This window comes from Rhinolophus sinicus, chromosome 3 (genome assembly GCF_057876585.1).
Source record: "Rhinolophus sinicus isolate RSI-liver-muscle chromosome 3, RSI-T2T, whole genome shotgun sequence".
NCBI lineage: Eukaryota > Metazoa > Chordata > Mammalia > Chiroptera > Rhinolophidae > Rhinolophus > Rhinolophus sinicus.
In genome coordinates this window covers 64,165,709-64,185,809 of record NC_142503.1, presented here as the reverse complement: position 1 = coordinate 64,185,809, position 20,101 = coordinate 64,165,709, and the positions used below count along the sequence as shown (strand labels likewise).

General features: G+C 40.5%; 1 non-coding gene across 1 annotated transcript; it reads left to right on the top strand.

Annotated features, from left to right (window-relative positions):
* The first annotated feature begins 3,016 nt into the window (after window positions 1-3,016).
* Window positions 3,017-3,120, top strand: LOC141570940 (small nucleolar RNA U13). Its single transcript, XR_012495380.1, has one exon. It is a non-coding gene; the product is annotated as a small nucleolar RNA U13 (small nucleolar RNA).
* Window positions 3,121-20,101: the final 16,981 nt, after the last annotated feature.

Here is a 20,101-nt window from a genome sequence, read left to right as displayed (position 1 = left end):
ATGTCCGTGGGATTGTGCAATTAGAATACTGGTGGCTTTGACAAGAGCAGAAACCAGATTGCAGGAGGTACAGAATGAATGAATGGCACATGACATGGTCACGTTGAGTACAGGTTACTCTTTTAAGAAGTTTGGATAAGAGGAAAGAAGACATGAGACATTTTCCAGGGGACGTGAGGCCAAAGGTAGATTTTTTTTTTTTCAATGAATGGGAGAGAGACAAATAAGCTTAGAGTCTGAAGGGAACATGCCCCTGCAAGAGGAAAGGATGAAATTTCAAGAGGGAGGATGGCTGTGAGACCGATTTTGGCAAGTACAACTGGGTGGACCCGGAACAAAAGGGGGCACCGCATCTGAAATTGGAGAAAGATAATGAGGAGTGTGGGTGCAGCTCAGTTTGTAGGTATGAAGGAGGCAATAAATTAAGGGAGTTCACGCTCAACTACCTATGTAGCAGGATAATTTATTGAGATTACTTTTTGATATTGCTCTTATTACTGTATTGGTCTCCAACAAATGAACAAGGAGGACTTTATGTTGTTTTCCTGGCCTTACCTTGAAGGGCTAGAATGATTTTTATGCTTCTGGGGCTGAAAACAAGTTTCTGGGATGCATGATGACTCCTCCCTCGCAGGCTTTTCTTAGAAGTGGTGTTATAATTGGGATTCTGTAAATGGTCATTAAACTGCCTACTGTGCATCTGTGTTCATACCTGAGGAAATAAAGGTAGAGCTGGTATAGAGTTTGAAGAAGGTGAGTGACAAGACACGGGTGTGGCTTTTCTGGAATAGAAAGAGGTACCAGTTACTTGTACAACCAGTAAGTTGTACAAGTGACTAAAATCCACGCCCTCCCTTGAGCAGTTCCTTGAAGATGTCCGGATCTCTGATGAGGTGGCATATGGTTGTGAGGGGTCCTGAGTTTCCAAGTCATGAAAACCTGGTCGCCTTGCCTGAGTTGGTCAAGGCATGGAGTGGGGTGGATGGGTTTGGGGAATGGAGCCTCCAGCCTTAGGATATATTAGGTTGGTACAAAAGTAATTGTGGTTTTTGCATTATTTTTAACCTTTTAAACCACAATTACTTTTGCACCAACCTAATACCATGCTGGCCCAGACAGTAAACAACTAAGCTGCTAACTGTGGTAGGCTAGAGGAGGGAAGGTTCTCCTCATTCTCTGGACTGAGCAATTCTCCAGGGGTGTCTGACAGCCCCCGGAGAGAAGGGGCTCCCATAATGACTGCTACTGAGCATTGCCACTCTGGAGAGAGAACTTTGGACTTTATTTACTTTTTTTAAGTGAGATATGACATTTCTCACTCTTGAGTCTCATGGAGAAACTTCATTGCCAATAGAGCTCAATATTGTTGACAAAGCAGATAGAAAGTTGGCTAATAATGAGGAGAGTATGGAATAGATGTTGAATTGAGCGTTTGAGACATATGAAATCATATTTTAAACAGGGAATCTTTAGACTCTTGGAATCAAAGCATGTGGATATTGGAAGGGACCTGCTGACCCCTCTATTCTAGGTTCCCCTGAATCTCTTCCATACACATATGCTACAGATGAGAATAAATAAAGCTCAGAGAAGCTAACAGACATGCCTAACATAACCCCATATAGCAAAGCTTCAGGTTGTTTGCTCTCATGCTACATCTCAGTTAAAGCAGCTGCGCTTCCCAGCACCCACCAGGGGTGACCTCTGTGCTGGACACACCCGCTCACACAAAGCTGGGCAACTGAGAAGCTGCCCTGACTTCAGGTCTCACTACAAAAGGTGAGAGCAGCTTGGGCAGTCCAGCTTCCTTCCCACAGCTGACCTCCAGCTGCAGGCCGAGGGACCTCAGCTTTGGACCTGGTCCCTGGCCACACCTGACCTCCGGAGGCTGCCCCAGGGCCAGAGCCAGGCAGCTGCTGGCCTCAGGTGCTGCAGCACAGGGAGGGAAGGCACTGCAGAGTCACAGCTGGGAAAGCCCTTGGGCACCTCTCACCCACTTCACTTACACAGCAGGGAACTGAGGCCTCTAAGAAGCTGAGGGGGGAGGGGTGCCCAGACACCCAGGGAGTCTCAATCAACAGGAGGAGCCTGCTCACTCTGCTTTTCCTTCTTCCAAACTTCTTTTCCAAACACACAGCTTCTCATCTGACTTCAGAAAACAGCAAAAGCCTCCCTGTATTAAAATCCCCACCAAGAACACCCTGTACTGGTCACTCTAACTTGCGCACACACTGAGTCCTGGAAAAGCTGACAGAGGCAAAGGAGCCCTGCTAGCCTGCCTCCCGTTAACTGGGTCACCCCTTCAGGCTGAAGAAGGAGGAAAAGCAGCACTCCGCACTGAGCTGATGGGATCCTCATGGAATAAGGGAATGGCAAGGAGAAAAGCTATAAAAAGACTAGGGCTTTCCCTTTAAAACTGGCAGCCCCAAGCCCCAGGTCCTTCCGGAAAGAAAGGCCAAACAAAAAGGACCAAAGCCGAAATCCACACCACGAGTGCTGGTGGCCAAAAGGAAACCACGCGGCTGACCCTAAAGGCAGAGATGGGTAGGGACCAAGCCAGGAGACCAAGCTAGATGGGGAAGGAGAAAACAGGCTGGACAGAGCTAGCCAAGGCCCACATCGGTTTGCTGTGTGAACCGGACCATTTTCTTGATTATGCGCTCCCTGAGGTGAACCGGGAAATAAAAGCACCCCATCACATGGCATTCCTAGAGTTCTGTGTCCTTGCTCTGTTCCCCAAGCAGGCACTTACACTTCAGTGTCTGAGATCTCCTGGACCATGCATCTCAAAGGAGGGGAAGGTAAACACACTCTGTATGCAAAATGACTTTGAGGGCACACAGTCATTTTTATTTTAATAGTTATATGTTTATTTTTTTACAGTCACTCACTACTTATAATAAGCGATACTAGTTTTCCATTTATAATGAAAAAGACTTACTTTAGTTAAAAAAAAAAAAAAAAAAAAGGTCTGAGTCAATTTAGAGAAAATTGTCCTGACAAAAATAATGAAGGGATCCTTTTGTAGTTCATAAGTGTGATGATTGGGTGTTCACACTTTTGCGTGAGATGTGCCTCCCACAAACCTTGTTACGACATCGGCACATTACCCATCTGACGTAAAAAAAAAAAAATAAAATAATGAAGGTGATATGTAACAGCCCGAAATCTGGGAAACACTCCCCAGGATCTTCCCAACCAAGGAGCAACATCAGCTGCGGTCAGCTGTGTCTCACTGCGAGAACAAAAAAGGCAGGGCTTGCAGTTTCATGTTATAATAAATGGTGTGAATTTTGCCACCCTGGGTGGATAACCTGGAGGTTTGTTTTGGTTTTGGTTTGTTTGTGGGGAACTCTTCATTAATCTCTTGTTTAAACTTTCTAGATAGGTGTATTTCATTTTCTCATTTTACAGTTGGGGGAATCTGGGGTCTCCTTTATCCCAAATCACTTCCAGGACCAGGACTGAGGAAAACTGTGAAGGGCTTCTGGTTCCTAATAAACACTCCTATAGAACAAAGAGCAAAGTATGAGGAGTGACGCTTGTATCTTCTTCCAATGACATGTTGCATATCAAATAGGAGGGCACATTAATTTTCATATGTGATATAAGACATTCTTTGACCCATGAATTGTTATACTCCCATTTTCATTTCTTCATCATTTAAAGCTGAAAATGCAAAACCAGTTAAACCAGGATTTAATCCATTGTACTCTCTACACTTGAAAAGCCTTCCACATCCATGGTATTTCTGTCTGTAAACCCACCAGGCAGAAATAGCAATTTGGTTCTGTGCCAGGATGAAGGCAAAATTCAGTAAATATTTAATGTCGTCAATAAAATAATTTCCTTCAACTCTGACCTTTGTTTCAGCTGGCTTCTTTCAGAAGACGATAAATAAAAGCAAAAAGAGTCAGAACTATTTTAGTGCTGGTGAATATATAAAAATAAGGAGAAGAAGCTGCAACAGAATGCAAGCTGATTGATCCAACTAAAATAAAGAAATGTTAAAATTTCAAGACATCTCTTAAGCCAACCCTGAAAATAAAGTTATGCTTTTACAGAAATCAACTTAACAAATCTCTGTTCAGAGGCTGTTTTGCACAAAGCAGAGGTTGCTGGGTATAGGAACATTTGCAGGGTTTCTTGGGATTAATTTTTAAAGGAAGGAAGAAATCCTTCAATAAATGGGGACTAGCTAATAACCTCAGAACTTATTTACTAACAAAGAAAGCTTCTGGATCAACCTCATCTCTGAAATTGTTAGAGCTTTTTGTTTTTTAAATCCTTGGTGGAAATAATTACCGTATTCAACAGTCTCAATGTACCGTAATTTAACCAAAGCCCAATTGCTGATATAAAGATTTCTGATCTTTTAATATTATCAGTTTTTCTATAATTAATAATATTCAATATTAAAATTAGTAGGACTTGGCATAAGATTATTTTATGCCAAGGAAATTTGACAACTATTGAAATTTAAATGTTAAAGTTTAAAGTTTCCTGTGAGTTTAGGAAGGATAGAAAAAGCACTCAGCCAGGCTGCTCAGCCTCTCTCACAAGCTGGTGTCTATTGGTTCCTCTCTAACGAATCTCACCCAGTGGGTGAGATTAGGGGAGGTCTTCATCTCCTACAAATTGAAAGGAAAATCTGATTCAATTAGCCTTATAATCTTTTTTATTTAAATTGTTTTGTTACTCAAAGTCCCTGGGTTTTCCGTAGAGAATTTATCAATGTAAAAGATAATATTTCAAACAGCAAAATTTACAACATTGGGTTGGTTTTGCCCTATTTCTATTGAGATATAATTGACACATAATATTGTATTAGTCCAAGGTGTACAACATAATGATTTGATGCATGTCTATATTGCAAAATGATCACTACAGTAAGTTTCGTTAACATCCATCACTTCATATAGTTATAATTTTTTCATGTGATGAGAACTTTCAAGACTTATTGTCTTAGCAGCTTTCAAATATACAGTGCAGTATTGTTTATTATGGTCACCAAGCTGTACATTACATCCACAGGTCTTATTTATCTTATAACGGGAAGTTTGTGCCTTTTGACTTCCTTCCTCCCATCCTTCTCCCCATCCCCTATCCCCTCACCCCAGACTTCTGCCTCTGGCAAACACCAATCTGTTCTATTTATCTATGAATTCTGGGTTTTTTTTAGCTTCAATATATAAATGAGATCACACAATATTTGTCTTTCCCGGACATATTTCACTTAGCATAATGTAGGCAAGGTCCACCCATGTTTTCACAAATGGCAGGGTTTTCTTCTTTTTTTAATGGTTTAATAATATATGCTATATATTATATATAGCACTATATTATTATATGTGTATAGCAATATGTACCGCATTTTCCTTATCTATCCATTTGTTGAAGAACACTTAGGTTGTTTCATGCCTTGGCTATTTTAAACAATGCTGCAATGAACATAAGGGTGCTGCGATCTTTTTGAGATAGTGATTTTATTTCCTTTGGATGTATACCCAGAAGTGAGGTTGCTGGATCATATGGCAATTTAATTTTTAATTTTTTGAGGAACCTCTATATTATTTTCCAAAGTGGCTTCACCAATTTACATTCCCACCCATAGAGAACAAGGGTTCCCTTTTTTCCACATCCTCACCAGAATTCGTTATCTCTTGTCTTTTTGATGATAGTTATCCTAACAGGTGTGAGGTGGTATCTCATTATGGTTTTGATTTGCATTTCTTTGATGATTAGTGATGTTGAACACCTTATCATGTACCTGTTGACCATCTGCATATATCTTTGAAAAATATGCCTATTCAGTTCCTCTGGCCATTTTTAATTGGATTGTTTGTTTTTTCGCTATTGAATTGTATGAGTTCATTATATATTTATACATTTTATTTATGTGTTTTGGATATGAACCCCTTATCAGATATACGATTTGCCAATATTTTCTCCCATTCTGTAGGTGGACTTTTCATTTTGTTGATGATTTCCTTTGCTATGCAGAAGCTTTTTCATTTGATGTAGTTGAAATGGTTAGATCTTGACAGTAACCACTGCAGCTATGTTAGGAGCAGAAAATTTTAGGAGCATGACAAATAGACCTTAACTTAATGGTGTTAGTATTACTGGTTATTGGGCCTCCTAAAGAAAGACAACAGTTCAATAAAGATAGGCTTTGGCTTTGTAATTTCTAGCTGCAGCTCCCCCAGGGAAACTGGGCAGCAGAGTCTATGTTCTAGAGGGGTCTAGAAGAATCACCAGTAAAACTTACAAGCTCTGTCTGCAGGAGAAGGCCTCTTGTTGGTTGACATTCCAGAGAAGGCCCGTCTGTTTATTTATCCTTTTCCTAAGGGAGCCGGAAAGGGACTAATTCAGTTTGTTAATAAGTTGAAGTTCTAAAAAGAAGCTTTGTGGTTGAATCAAAATATTAAAACAGATAATATGCTGATATGCATACAATTTTAAAATTCACAACTTTCACCAAGCTGAAAACACACATGTTCTGACATTGTTTTCTGAGGATTTCTCCCCCAAGTGCAATAATGAGGCCAGTTTTACCCCCACATATGCAAGTGAGTTCAGGGACAATCCATAGTCTCCACTGGACCCTCAGTTATTATCAGTGAATCCACAGGTATGAATAATAATAATGGAAATAGTATATAGTAAATAGCAATAATAATAAACTTGTATAACAATTACAAGTCCAGCTAAAATTCTGTACCAAGAAAGAATATTTAAGATATGATTCTTGCCATGTGTGTTGGAGAAAAAGAACTCACAAAATTGTTTTTAAAGTTACCAAATAAAATACAGATATGATGTTTAGCAATAATTTCTAAGATGTGTAATATTAATAATAAATATCATAGGGGGAAAAGAAAGAAGATTCTGATGGGAACAGCAGGGGTTGAGGAAGCATTGAGAAGGTGTAGCTTTAATTGATGCCTTCTTGCTTTGTTTCATTTTTCCGTGGTGAGAGAGGAAAGGTAGAGGGTACCAAGTGGAGAGCCAGGACAAGCAAAAATAAAGAAACAGGAAATAGCATGTTTGGGAATTAGTGAATATAGAACAGTTCTGCTAGAATAAAAGGACAAGTTTGGGGGTAGAGGGAGTAGGAGAAACCTAACTGTAATCTTAAATTCAGATGGTTTGAAACTCTGTTGGAGGTGATGTAACTTTTTTTCCAGCAGGGGTTAGTGAGAAAGACCCATTATTTGTTAACTTTCTCTCCATTAAGATAATTGGCCTAGAAATCTACCTTGGTTTCTGATGCTCTGAAAAAAGAAGGTACACAAATGTCCAGAAGGGAAATCTGGTAGCAAATGCAGACTCAATTTTATCAAATAGCTGGCTCACATCTAAAAAAAAAAAGAAAAGGAAAAAAAAGAAGAAGAAATGATAGCTAAATTCACTCGTGTTTCTAACCTGCAAGGACAAATGGAAAGATAATGCCATTCAGCACGTTAAAAGACTCATCCAGGCTTTCTGGGCTATTCCCGTGATTTGGGAGCTTGGTAAGTGGCCTGACAGAGCTGATGGATGCTTTGAGTTTTTAACGTTTTTCAGAAAAGCAGTTAGAAATAGCAACTAGGGTTACAGGAATAAATCTTTAATAGTCAAAGAAAAGGCCAAGGGAAGCCCAGCAGCACAAGAATGAAAGACAGAAAAAGAACAGACAATTAGGCCATTTTAACTAAAGCCATTCATTTCTTCATTTCTGAACCAGTTGAGTTGCTGTTAGATATCTGGGCTGATTAGCGTCCTCTGGTGAAGGCAGCAGGATGGCAGTAAAGCAGAATAACGATCTCCATAACTAAGATTTGTATAACACTATATAAATTATAAAACATTTTGAATAGATGATGTGATTTAAAACTCTCAAGAATCAGTGTGATGGACAGGATGGGTCTTATCCTCACTGTAGAGATATAGAAGCCCTCAGTGCATCCTTAAGTAACCACCTTTACTTATTTCCAGAGTGAATTGTTGAATCTGTCTTCTGAATTCTAGTTCAATGGTCTTTTGATCAAAAAATTGTTTCCTCTACCTTAGAGGCACAAAGCAGTTAAAAAAAAAAAAAAAAAAAAAAAAAGCAGATTTATATAAAGAAAACCTTCTCATTTCTTTTGGCTAATCCAAGATGTTTCTGAATGTCTTAAAAATTTCGTTATAGATTCTCAAAAATATATTTCTAGCCCAATAGCCCACTGAGTTCATGCCAGACGGTGGTGGTCACCCTGCTTTTCTCAAGAAAGAAAATGAATGCCCTGAGGTACCCTTTGTATATAATGAATTAACCCCTCTCCTATGCAAAGAATGGCACTAGTTAGCTACCGTGCTTAGAAGTACAGAGAAAAGGTACTCAAATAATTGCCTGTGTTCTATGGTTTGGATGGGGATCCTGGCAGTATATTTATATTTGCAGAAGGGATCTGTTGGTGACAGGAAGACAGTACCACACTTCTCCCTGCCTATGCTCTATAGAGGCTTAAACAATAAAGGTGGTGATAATGATAAAAACTGTCATTTATGGGGAATTTACTACATGCCAAATGTGTGCTTTACACATATTACCTGATTTAATCCTCACAACAAATTGGGGAGGCAGGTATTAGTACTACCATTTTACAGATGGTAAATCTGAGGCTCAGAAAAGTCAATTAACCTTGTCCAAAATCACATGTGGAATAAGGGGCAGAACTGAAATTTAAGCTGAGGCCAGTCTCACTCCAAAGCCATCCCCTCTCCCATTGCACTATCTCACCATGGGTGGTACACTATACTATAGCCTTTGTTGAACAGGGTGACTGCTTCTTGTCCACCCCATCCTCAACTTTTTTGGAGAAAGAGGAGGCTTTAAAGCAGGCTCAAAAGAACAACAGTTGGGCAACAAATTGGCCCCTGATAGTTGAATCAATGTTGAAACCTAAAATAAGTATAATATCATGAATTATATATAAATGGAACTTGAAGGAATCACAAGGGATCATGCACTCCCTCATTCATTCAAATAATAGTCACTGGGAATCTACTATGTGCTAGAAAATGTTCTAGACGCTAAAGATGAAAAAAACTAAGTCATACTTCCTGCTTTTGAGGAACTTACATTCTAAAAGGAAATATAAGCATATAAACCTTTGCAATACTGTTAATAAGTATGATTATGAGGTATGTGCACATTAAAAAGGAGGCACAAAAAAGAGAACAATCAACTCTCTGTTTGGGATCCCAGCATGTCTTTCTAGAAAAAGATGCTTGAGCTGAGTCTTGAAGCATGAGTAGGAGTTTGACAGATAAAATTATATGGGAATGACACTCCAAGAGAGAAGAAGAGAACGTTCAAAGGGATGGGACATAAAATTACATGGGAAGTTTGGAGACCTGTGAATAATTCAGCGTTTTTAAAGTGTTGGATGGGAGAATGGGTAGTAGACATTTAAGACTAGTGAGGCTGGTCATGGAGGGTCTTGTAAGTCATTCAATGGGAGTTGAGATGCCATTGAAATCAGAAAACAGATCACTGCAATAGATTTGGAAAGAGAGGATGAGGAACTGAGCTGAGGCAGCAGCGCTAGAAGAAATGGGTTAAAGAAGAAAGGTAATGAGGAAGCCAAATCAGCAGAACTAAACCTAACTACTGGGTAGATGAAGCAGTTTGGCAGGTAACAGGAAGAGGGGAAGAGTCGTGAGGATGACATCCAGGTCTTGGTCTGGGTTAGATGAGTGAATGGGCAAGGCTGTGAAAAAATGAGGGGTTCAGTCAGGAGTAGCTGGAGATAGGGGTATCACAGGCCCTGTGGTCAGTGATCCGCAGGCACATAGGAACCTGGAGACTCGGTCACGTAGGTCATCACCTCAGATCCTTGTGTCTCCAGACAAAACAAACTCTGCCCATTAGTGGCACCCAAGTAACCACATTTGTCTCACCATGAAAAATACTTTTTGAATATATATTACTCATTTCTTTCTAAGATAGTAGAGCTGACTTTCCTCAACTGCAAATAACATGCATAGGAATTCTCTAATTCCTTGTAATGTGTATTTTTTTTCATAGAGATTCTAGTCATCAGCGCTAATTCCCTACCAATCAACCGTTTCTAATACAAATACACAAAGGATTGTATGGAACAATGAGCAACAGTTTACTCTTGTCACTTCATAAAAAGTTAAGAGGAACCTGGGCGAAAAGGTGGCCTTAAACAGTTGTGTACCTTGTCAGGAAGGGAAAAATGAATTCGCAAATAACACACAATTGAGAAATTATCTTTGTGTATAAAAACTTGATTTAAAAATTGTTTTTAAATGTTTAATTGGGCATCAGGCCCTCGGTGTGAGAGTAGAAATGGAAGCACTACAGTACATTCCTGTTTACTCCCCATAATTGCCTTAATTGCAAATAAGGGATTACAAGATAATAGGAGAGAGGAAATTCCTTTTGTGTTGACGATTAAAGAGTGCAGGTAGGTGGAAATGAACTGATCTGCCTCATGTGTATCTGAGTAAGCAAGAAAGGTGCACGAGACAAAATCATTAAAGGACGTTCTAATTATGATTAGGAGGAAGGCCCGCTCAGCTAAGCATTCACATCTGGCTTCTAGTAATATCAGTCTGAATAAGTTAAGGTAGTGAGATTGTTGGATTCTCTTGGGAATATTAGACTTTTTTTTCCTCAGTTAGTCAGACTTAAAATGTCACAGAGATCAATTTATGTGAATACAATTAATCAGGTAATTAAGAAATAGAGCTCAAGAGGATATTGCCTGATAATTAATAACCAGCTGGAAAGGATGAAGATCCTAAGGAACAGTGATTAAATAAGGAACAGCATGGAGACTTTCTATCAGTGAGATATGGGCTCTTCTTTAAAGGAGCCAGGGTTAGTATCTGAAGGCCATCGACTAAAAAAATAAGATTCAAACAGGGTTTCTTGGAATTGTGTGTCCTGTTCTTTTATGTCCTGCAACTTTATGTCCTAGAGAGCCCACAGAAAGGGGGCCAGAAATATGCAGGGACAAGGAAACGGGAGCAGCATCACACATGGACAAGAGTGCCTGATCTGTAGCAAGCCTGGCACTATTCTCAACTCAGCTAGAAATTCACCGCATACACTGGAATGAAGTATTTCACTTTGGGGCCTCCATTTTTTCATTAGTCAAATGAAATGACTGAACTCTATGACCTCTACAGTTCCTTGAAGCTCTGAAATTTGAATTATAAACACAGGTCCCTTAACAATGACAACCAAAAAAGAGCTAAAAAATGAACACTGGAGCCAGAAAATGAAATGGGAATTGTTGGCTATTGGTGTTGAATAGGTACCAACAGGCATTGAAAGCCCAGATTTTAGAGGAAAAAAAAGAAAAAACATAAAAGGAATCGTCCCATTTTCTTAAGTCATGCGTCTGAAAACAAAAATGAGAAATGAAGTGTGGACTGTGGTTTATTTTCCTGTTCAGCTCCTGATACTTGTAAGCAGATAATTTACTGTTATAAGAGGTCTAGCTACTACCATCAACAAATTACCCTTGGTTATTAGAAGCAACATAAAGCATTCACCTCAAAGTTCAGTCCCCTCGGTGACAGTGTTCTTTGGAAAACAAAGCTTAAAAATCAGAGGAACTTATTCAACTAGAAAGTATCATTGCTCAGCAGACACTCTGTGGTTAGGTGAACCTTTTAAAGATAGGCATCAAATATCTTACATACACTGAGGCAAGTGAGAAAACAAACTGCCTGTCTAGACTTCAGTTTACCACCCACTTCCAGAATATGCTGCAAACCCTGAAAACACATGGAGGTTTCTAGGCTGAAGTTTGGTTACTCAGCTTGGACTGAAGGATCACTGCAGAGTCTGGGGAAGGACGAGTGACTCTAAGAGTCAATGTTCCTGAGACCAAAAGGCAAGGTCATTGTGTGTGGGGGCGGAAGAAGGGAGGGTTCGAACAGGGAGAGGATTGAAGCCCTTACACCACCACGTATGCACCAAAAACAAAATGATATCTAGAAAGAATAATGGCAGGAGTAAAGTGAGAGTCCCTTTCTCCTTGTAAACCCATCATTAGGAGTTGAAGGAAATCAACTCTGGAGTCTGCTGTCATCCATGTAGTAGTGGAGCTGGGGGAAATGAAATATTCTGCAAAATTTGGTAATGTGGGGAGTTTTGAGACAACAGGAGGGTTTTTAGAACTAGAATGTAGAGCTATCAGAAACAGCAGCATGGAAGCAAGCCACTGAGACAAACAAACAAGGGAGTCAAACAGAGGAGACTTTTTCAAAGTCACTGCCTGCTACAAACTAAACCATTTGCTCTCCAGCCTGCTGCCCATTTGGGTAAAAGGGGAGGCCTGAAATGTCTCAATACTTGACCCTTCCCAAGGGTCTCTGATGACATGTTTGCTCTTCCCCACAAGCACCCAGGCACCAGTAGAACTGGGTGAGAATGGACACCAAGGACAATTTTCAAAGGGGGAAATGAGTGCGACTGCCGCTGAGGCTGAGAAAAGTGAGGGCCATGCTTTGAGGTTTCCTGTTTCTATCCTTGCAAATGACCACAGGAGCTTTGGTACCATCTGACAAGGCTGCCTTCTCTTCCAGAGTCACTGCATAGCCTACCAGCCTCTGTAGCACCCTCAGGGCCAACCAGGGACCTCCCAAAATGCCACTGACGAATCGCAATTCTCAGCCCCAATGTCCCACTTGCATCCTTGTTTGTCAAGCAAAGCACTGGGGCATGCTTTTAGCAGTGATATGAACTCCAAGAACAGACACCCAAATAAATAGGGCAGCATGACCCCCTCTGACTCTCCCCTAAAGAGCCTGCACCCCAATGGGAACCCATTTATTTCAGGTCCCCAAGCAGTGAAAAGATTATTTTGACAGTTGATGGTTTGAAAAGATAGTAGTCTGTGATTAATTATTTAAAACCCACGTGTTTAGCATAAGACATCTGGATAGGTAGTCATTGGATAAAGCCTTTAGTTGGTGTTTTCTGGGTTTTGTTTTTTTAAACAAAGCAGTTTTGCAGAGGTGAGATATCATAGAACACAGAAATAATTGTAACTGACCTGAAGTCATCTAGAAGAGCAGCCGTGATAGAGTTAAATATACTACTCACTAGGACATCTATGTATTATGCTTAGGTTTTTCTTTGTGGCTCCAGTGTTTGATGTTGTAGAGAGAATAGGGAGCTAGGGATTTGAGCGTAGGTTCTATTCAAGCCACTAGCCAGTTATGTGACCTTGGGCAATTCACTTACGTGGGACTCGATTTTCTTACCTGTAAAGAGGACACTGGTGACCTGTAAAATTCCTTCCAGTGCCAATTAGTAGTCCAATAATCTTGGACCAAGATTATCAGGAAGTTCATTTGGAAGGGAAGAATGTTCTAGCCTGGTCAGGAATTTCAAGACAGTCACAAGACCTGGGCCGTCTTTGCCAATCATTCCCCAGTATGACGCTGTGAGTGTCAGAAGCGGACATTGTTAAAGTGTAAGAATCTACGATATCATTTTATGAGTTTGCAGATGCTAATGTAGTGAGTGGTTATCAATCAGAGGCCATTACCACCCCTCCCCCAAGACACATCTGACCATGACTGCAGACATTAATGGTTGTCACAATGGTGTGGGGTGGGGGTGTGAGGAAGTGAGGGTTGGAGGTGAGTACTACTGGCATCTAGTAGATAGAGGCCAAAGTTGCTGCTAAACATCCTATGATGCACAGGACAGCCCCTCACTGCACGGAACTATCTATCCCCAGATGTCACCAATGGCCAGCTGCATTCCCTTAGCCTTCAAGGGTAAGGGTTCAAAAGAAATATGACCACCTAAGCTCTTGTGTAATTCTATAAGATTAGTTTAAATAGAGGATTTTGGGGACTGCCCAGTTGCATAACTCTGAGAAACATGCAGCGAGTGATGGAGAGCTGTAAATGAAACTCGTGTTACATCCTCTGTCTCCAATTTAGTCTACACTCAGGTTTGGTTTGGTTTTAATGCAAATTTGATTTTGTCTTCTTTCATGTCAGAAGAAATGCCAGGGCCTCAAGCCAGCTGAGGTGATAAGGCAAAAGCCTTCTCAAACCAACCATCCTCTTTAATGAGCAATGCTTGGCCTCAGCTTCTTGGATGCTGTGACTTGCTCAGAAAGAGCAGTACAGGCTGAACCCTCCTCCCTCACCAGGACATGGAAATCCGGAAGCTCCAGAAATTTCTTTTAATGGGGCAAGCCGAAAATGATCTCTGACATATCTAGTAGAGAGGAAAGCTGGTGACATCTCTTCATATCTGAGGAGGCTCCTCATTTGTATCACAAATTAAAAACCATCTGGCTGGCCCTGGGCTTTGAACTGCTTGTTAATGGAACTTTCATCTGGCCTTTTCCTGGCCTCAGTCATCTGACTCAGACACCAGACACTTGCACTTTGGAGCACTTGGCATTTACTTTTTTGAGTGACTGAATAATGACACAGTGATTCAGTTTTTTATCACGTAATTTCATCTGGAAAGTTCTGGGACCCAAAGTTACCAGTTGTTGACTAATAACTTTGCAAGGAAAGTAACACTATGTCAGTTTCTAAAGCACTCGAATCTCTTCTTGTGTTGCTATCACATCTATTGAGACTGATACATAGATCACCTTGTGAAGTCAGTGGGTGTGGTCTTATTATGCCCATTTTATAGATAATATAGCCAACCTTTGATCCACATAACAATTTATGGAGCAGGCAGTAGGTACAGCACAGACTCTGGAGTCTGATTGCCTGCTCAAATCCTGGCATCATCTCATATCAGCTGTACAAACTTGAATGAGTCCGATTCATCATCTGAAAAAATGAGAATAGTAGTATCTACCTCATAGAGTAGTCATGAGAATTAAATAAGTTAATATACAGAGGGGGCCAAAAAAGTATTAAAATTGTAATACTCAATATATACTGATAATAAAAGATGAATACAAGTCACATTTGACATCTGCAATTACAAGAGGCGCTCAAAGTGGTTACCAGCATAATTTTAATACCATTTTTTCCTTTCTTAAAATGTGTATATATATTTTTGGCATCCTTTGTATATGAAATGGCCTGGCACAAAGTAAAGACTAGCGTTAGCTATTACTACCGTAATTTGCCAGAGGAGGAAACCAAAGCACAGAGAACCCGGGCAGTCTGACTACTGAGGATAGGCTGTGGCCATTTCACACTCACTCAGTGAAGAAACCAAGAAATGAAGTGCTGAGTCATAAGTCAATCATTCGTCACACAAGAATTTTAAATCTGGGTCTCTTGATTCCAGATTTAGTGTCTTTCCACTGCACCCTGTGTGTGGCCCATGGGTATCATAACACATGTGAGAGAACAAACGATAATGGTGAAAGATGTCTGCAACCCAGCAAGTGGTCCCATCTTCCTTCAAATAAAAGCAAGAATGTATTTATGAGAAGACCATGGCCCCCTGAAACGAAGATTGGTAGAAGAATAGTCAATCAATCCAGAAACACAGTTGAGCTACTACCATTAAGTAATCTCTGATATGTGTGCTCCAACCCATCAGCAAAGAAGCGTTCATTCCACATAGGGAGTTCTTTGAGTTCAGCCAAACATACTAAGTTGTGCTTTAAGTCAAAATAATTGCCTACTCCTGCCCTATAGAATTTCAAATATACAGCAACTTACTAGGTGTCCAGAAATTGATCATTTCATCATGAAACGAGCCAGCCAGGGGAGCAATTGCTCCGGCAGGAAGGTTAACAGGTGAGAAAATGAATCGTCTTATGGTTACAAACACATTTTTGCTGCTATGACAAAAAATTGCTGTGATTTTTTTTTTTAAGTTCAGATGCCCAGATATTTTCCTGCTGCAAATGTCAAGCCACTGAGCTATTGTCATAATAACCGAGTGTGCCATGATACTATTTCATGACTCTTTTTCTGTTGTTATGTGGTCAGCATTACAGATTCAGAATAAATTGGAGCTATTGCTGATCTGCTTTCCAGCATGCAGCATTATTGGCTCTGAAGGAAGCATTAACTTTGTAGGTTGTGAATATATATTATGAATAATACCAGGGTACGAATATTACCAAACCTTTATATGTGCTCTTTGTTTCCTAATAAAACTCCTGTAAGGTCCTCCAAGGGGCCTGCCACAGCGAACCTAGGAATTTACTCAGCCTATTACGTTAATATAGGAACGTGCGAGTCAGGGCTTCTGACTATTGCTGCGTGCAATAGGATGTGATGGTTTTTAGAAGTGGCTTGTTTAAAAGCTTTGTACTTCCTTGGAAGAAGGGTTCATGAAATATGACTACATAATTATTATAATCACCATACATATTCATTAAATAAAATTATTTTTCAAGTATGTACAGAATAAAATATGCTAGACTTTAATTCTAAAATAGGATGATGTCTTTCTAATGCAGGTATGCCTCATTTTAAATAAACCAGTGGTTTTCTGAAGAACTGAATGTGTGTGAAAGGGTTTTCTGGCAACGTCCATGCTGAGTGAGTCTCTCGTTGGGTATCTGTTCTCTTACAGCATCTGTTATTCAGGGACCTTGCTGACTCAAACTTAATTCCCTCCATAGGCACCAAGAACATAACTAGATTATCTTCTGGGACAGCCCAGGTTTGGCCACTTCTCATTCAACAACACCTAAGCAGAGATCTTATTTGTGTATTTCAAAATACAAACGACGTTATTTGAGAAGAACCAAAGTAAAACTGGAAACAGGTTTACTTGACAATTAAGTTAGATAAATATCACTAATTACAGCACATTTGACCCAGGTGTGGTCTTATTTAATCTTTCCTCACAAAGGATTTAGTAAAGTCTTTTGGCCCTGGGTGGCTTGGATCAGAGTGTCAGTCCCCTTCTTGCATCATTCACTTTTGGGATTCCCATTACACTCCCTGTGGAGGTTCTCAGATTCCCTCTGCATTCTCTAAGCCTTGCCTCTACCTACGGAAAGTGTCTTTGTTGCAGTAAGCGCCGCTGTTGGTAATTTCAGCCAGGACTTCTCGCGCTACCCTCTGCACATTTGTGCGTGGCTTTATCTCATACTGACAGCTTGCACATTTTCTTGCTATTAGCCTGCTTCATAGGTTAGGTCTCAAACATATTTAACAATCCTCAGCTGGACTACAGAACATCTCCTGGCCTCTGAGGAGTTGGGGACAGACAAGAGAAGGACAAAGAAGTTGTCCCTCTAGACTCTTGGCTATGCTTCGGCTGAGGCAGTTTGGCTTTGAGTTCTATTCTATGTAGCGTTCTAGGTAAGATTTCATTCCAAGCAAGACCTCATTGGCAAACAAACGAACAGGCAAATGGAGAGGTTTGAGTACTTAATGATCGAAAGCACTCCTTTTTTGCCACAGTCACTACTGGATCATGGAACTTACTGTTCCTGTTCACTGTTCTGGTCATCTATTGCTGTGTTATAAAACCATCCTAAATTTGGCAGCTCCAAAAGCAACAATCTTATTATATCTCCAGAAGTCATGGGTCAAAATTTCAAGCAGGGCTTAGCTGGGTGGTTCTTTTTTTCCTCATGGCATTGAAGGCTTTCACTTGCTGATATTCAACTCTCAAGAGGGTCTGAAGGATCCATAACAGCTTCAGTCTCATATGGCTTGACAGGGATGGGAGGAAGGGTGGGCTTAGCAGCATCTGTCAACACAAGCTCCCACACGAGGCCTCTGCGGCATGGCAGTGTCAGGGGAGTTAAGATATCATGTATGGGGACTCATGGTTTCCAAAAAGAGTGTTCTAAGAAACAGGAAGTAGAAACTGAGAGATCCTTTCGGGCATAGGCTCAGAAACCGGCACAGTGTCACTTCCGCTATTGCTCTGTTGGTCAAAGCAGTTGCAGAGCCCTCCCCCAGTCAAAGGGAAGGCAATAGAAGAGTAACACACAATATGTGGCCTTCTTTAATCTACCATGATTACAGACCTTCACATGTCCCAAATGGCCACAGTGTTAGTGAGTTCGCTGCTTCTGTTTCTCTTCTAATCTCTCTTCTCTTCCTAGTCTTGTACCCTACACTGGCCAAGACGATCATCCAGCTGAGCTGACCTGTATTGCTCAGTCTGGGGGAATAAGAGCCTCACATTGTCCATTGTATATTTCTGAACTGACTTCTAAGACCACTGATTCTTCCCTATCAGTCATTTCACAGTGTACTGAAGATGTTTCACTTGGCGAGGGTTGCCAGGTAAAATACAAGACACCTACTTAAATTGGAATTTTAGACAAACAACTTTTTTTTTAAGTATAAGTATGTCCAAAATAGTGCATAGTACATACTCATTCTAAACAATTATTTGTTTAGTCCCACAACTCTAATATTTTGCTGGCATGGTCAAAGCAATTACACATCACAGTGTAATAATGGGGGTAAGGGTCACAGAATTCTTTGAATTCTTTGACTTTTCTTTCCCATTACATGAGGTTTATAACCACAGTGATTGGATGAGGGTGAGAGGAATCCAGTTCTATCCAAGATCAATCAAAGCTTACAACCCCACTTTGACAAACTATTAGGTTAACACAAAAGTAATGGTGGTTTTTGCAATTAATTTTAACCTTTTAAACTGCAGTTACTTTTGTACCACCTAATATGTATGGGTGGCTTCTACTAAACAAAAATTTCTGTTTAGCCGATGCTTCTATCATTCCTTTTTTAAGCTGAAGAAAATCTCTGCATTTAAATATAGCTATACTGCAAAGGTAAAGAAACAGTCAAAAATATTTGTTGAGTATGAACTGACTATTAAGTCAACAACGATTAACATGGGGCTCTTGCCCAGGAGGAGTTCTGAGTCTAGGAGGGATACAGAAATGTGAACAGAGAATCAAAAGGCAAGGTGATAGGTCTTCAAACAAAACAAGGGCAGAGCTCAGTGGGTGTGACTAACAGGACTGGGGGGAGGGGAGAGTTAGCATCATAGAAGAGGTGACATGTGACCTGCTCTAGCAGGACAAGCAGGAACTTCCCAGGAAGAGAGGGAGATCAAAGACCTTCCCAGCAAGGGGGAAAAAAAGCATGAAGTCACGAAGGAGTTGCCATGCTTGTGCAGCAGAGAAGGTCCTGGTCTGGTCACAGCAGACGAGGAGGGGCCAGAGCCCCACTCAACCTCATTCATAAAACAACTACATAGGAAGGATGAGAAAAGATCTCCATCCAAGTCAAAACTTAGTGACATCAAGAAGAGTAACAAGAGCAGGTGATCACAGGGCCCAACAAATAATTAAAATAAAGGCAAGAGGAAAGATGCCCAACTGCTGCGAAAATAAAAAGTACATTGCTGCTGTAGCTCTAGCAACTTGTGTTCCCCTCTTACTGCGGCAAGCGCCAATTTTCTATGTGAGGCTGGCTCGGAGAGCTGCAGAAAACAATTGGCTTCTTTTCAATCTTGGAGAAATATTTCCCTCATAGCCATTTCCCTGACACACTGTGTGAAAAATAGGAGCAAAATACTTGTAATGATTCTATTATAAATCTTATGATAGCAGGATCCTAACCTGGCTAGAAAGCCAAGACTCTGTGCCTGCTGAAGCCATGTACGTGTGGATATTACATAGTTATCATTTATGACTAGTGATAGCCCCGTGGCACAACATCGGTAGGAGAATGTGGCAAAGAGCCCATGTTCAAGGCTAACAAAATAACAGAAACTGTTCTTCTGATGTCTGACACACCTTCAGTCGTTGGATGTGTCTTTCATAACTGATCTTAAAAACTTAACTAGTAAAACTTGAAGGACACAGTGAGATACCACTATACACCTATCAGAATGGTTCAAATTAAAAATATACATGACTGTCACGTCCAGCGCAACACGGGCAGTGAGGGTGCGAGAAGGGGCGGTTTGGGTTAAGTTTTTAAGAAAGAAACAGAGACTTAATGCAGTTAAATCTCTCCGAAGGCCAGGGGTCTCTCAGTCTCAGAGGACTGGAGCCCAGAATATGGCCGACTGGGGGTTTTTATTGAATAGGTATACAAAAACAAGAGAAACCAACCTTGTTTCTTACACAGTCTCTGAAACTCACACATCATAATAGAAAAACATTTATCTCAATCACCCTTTGTCAGTCAA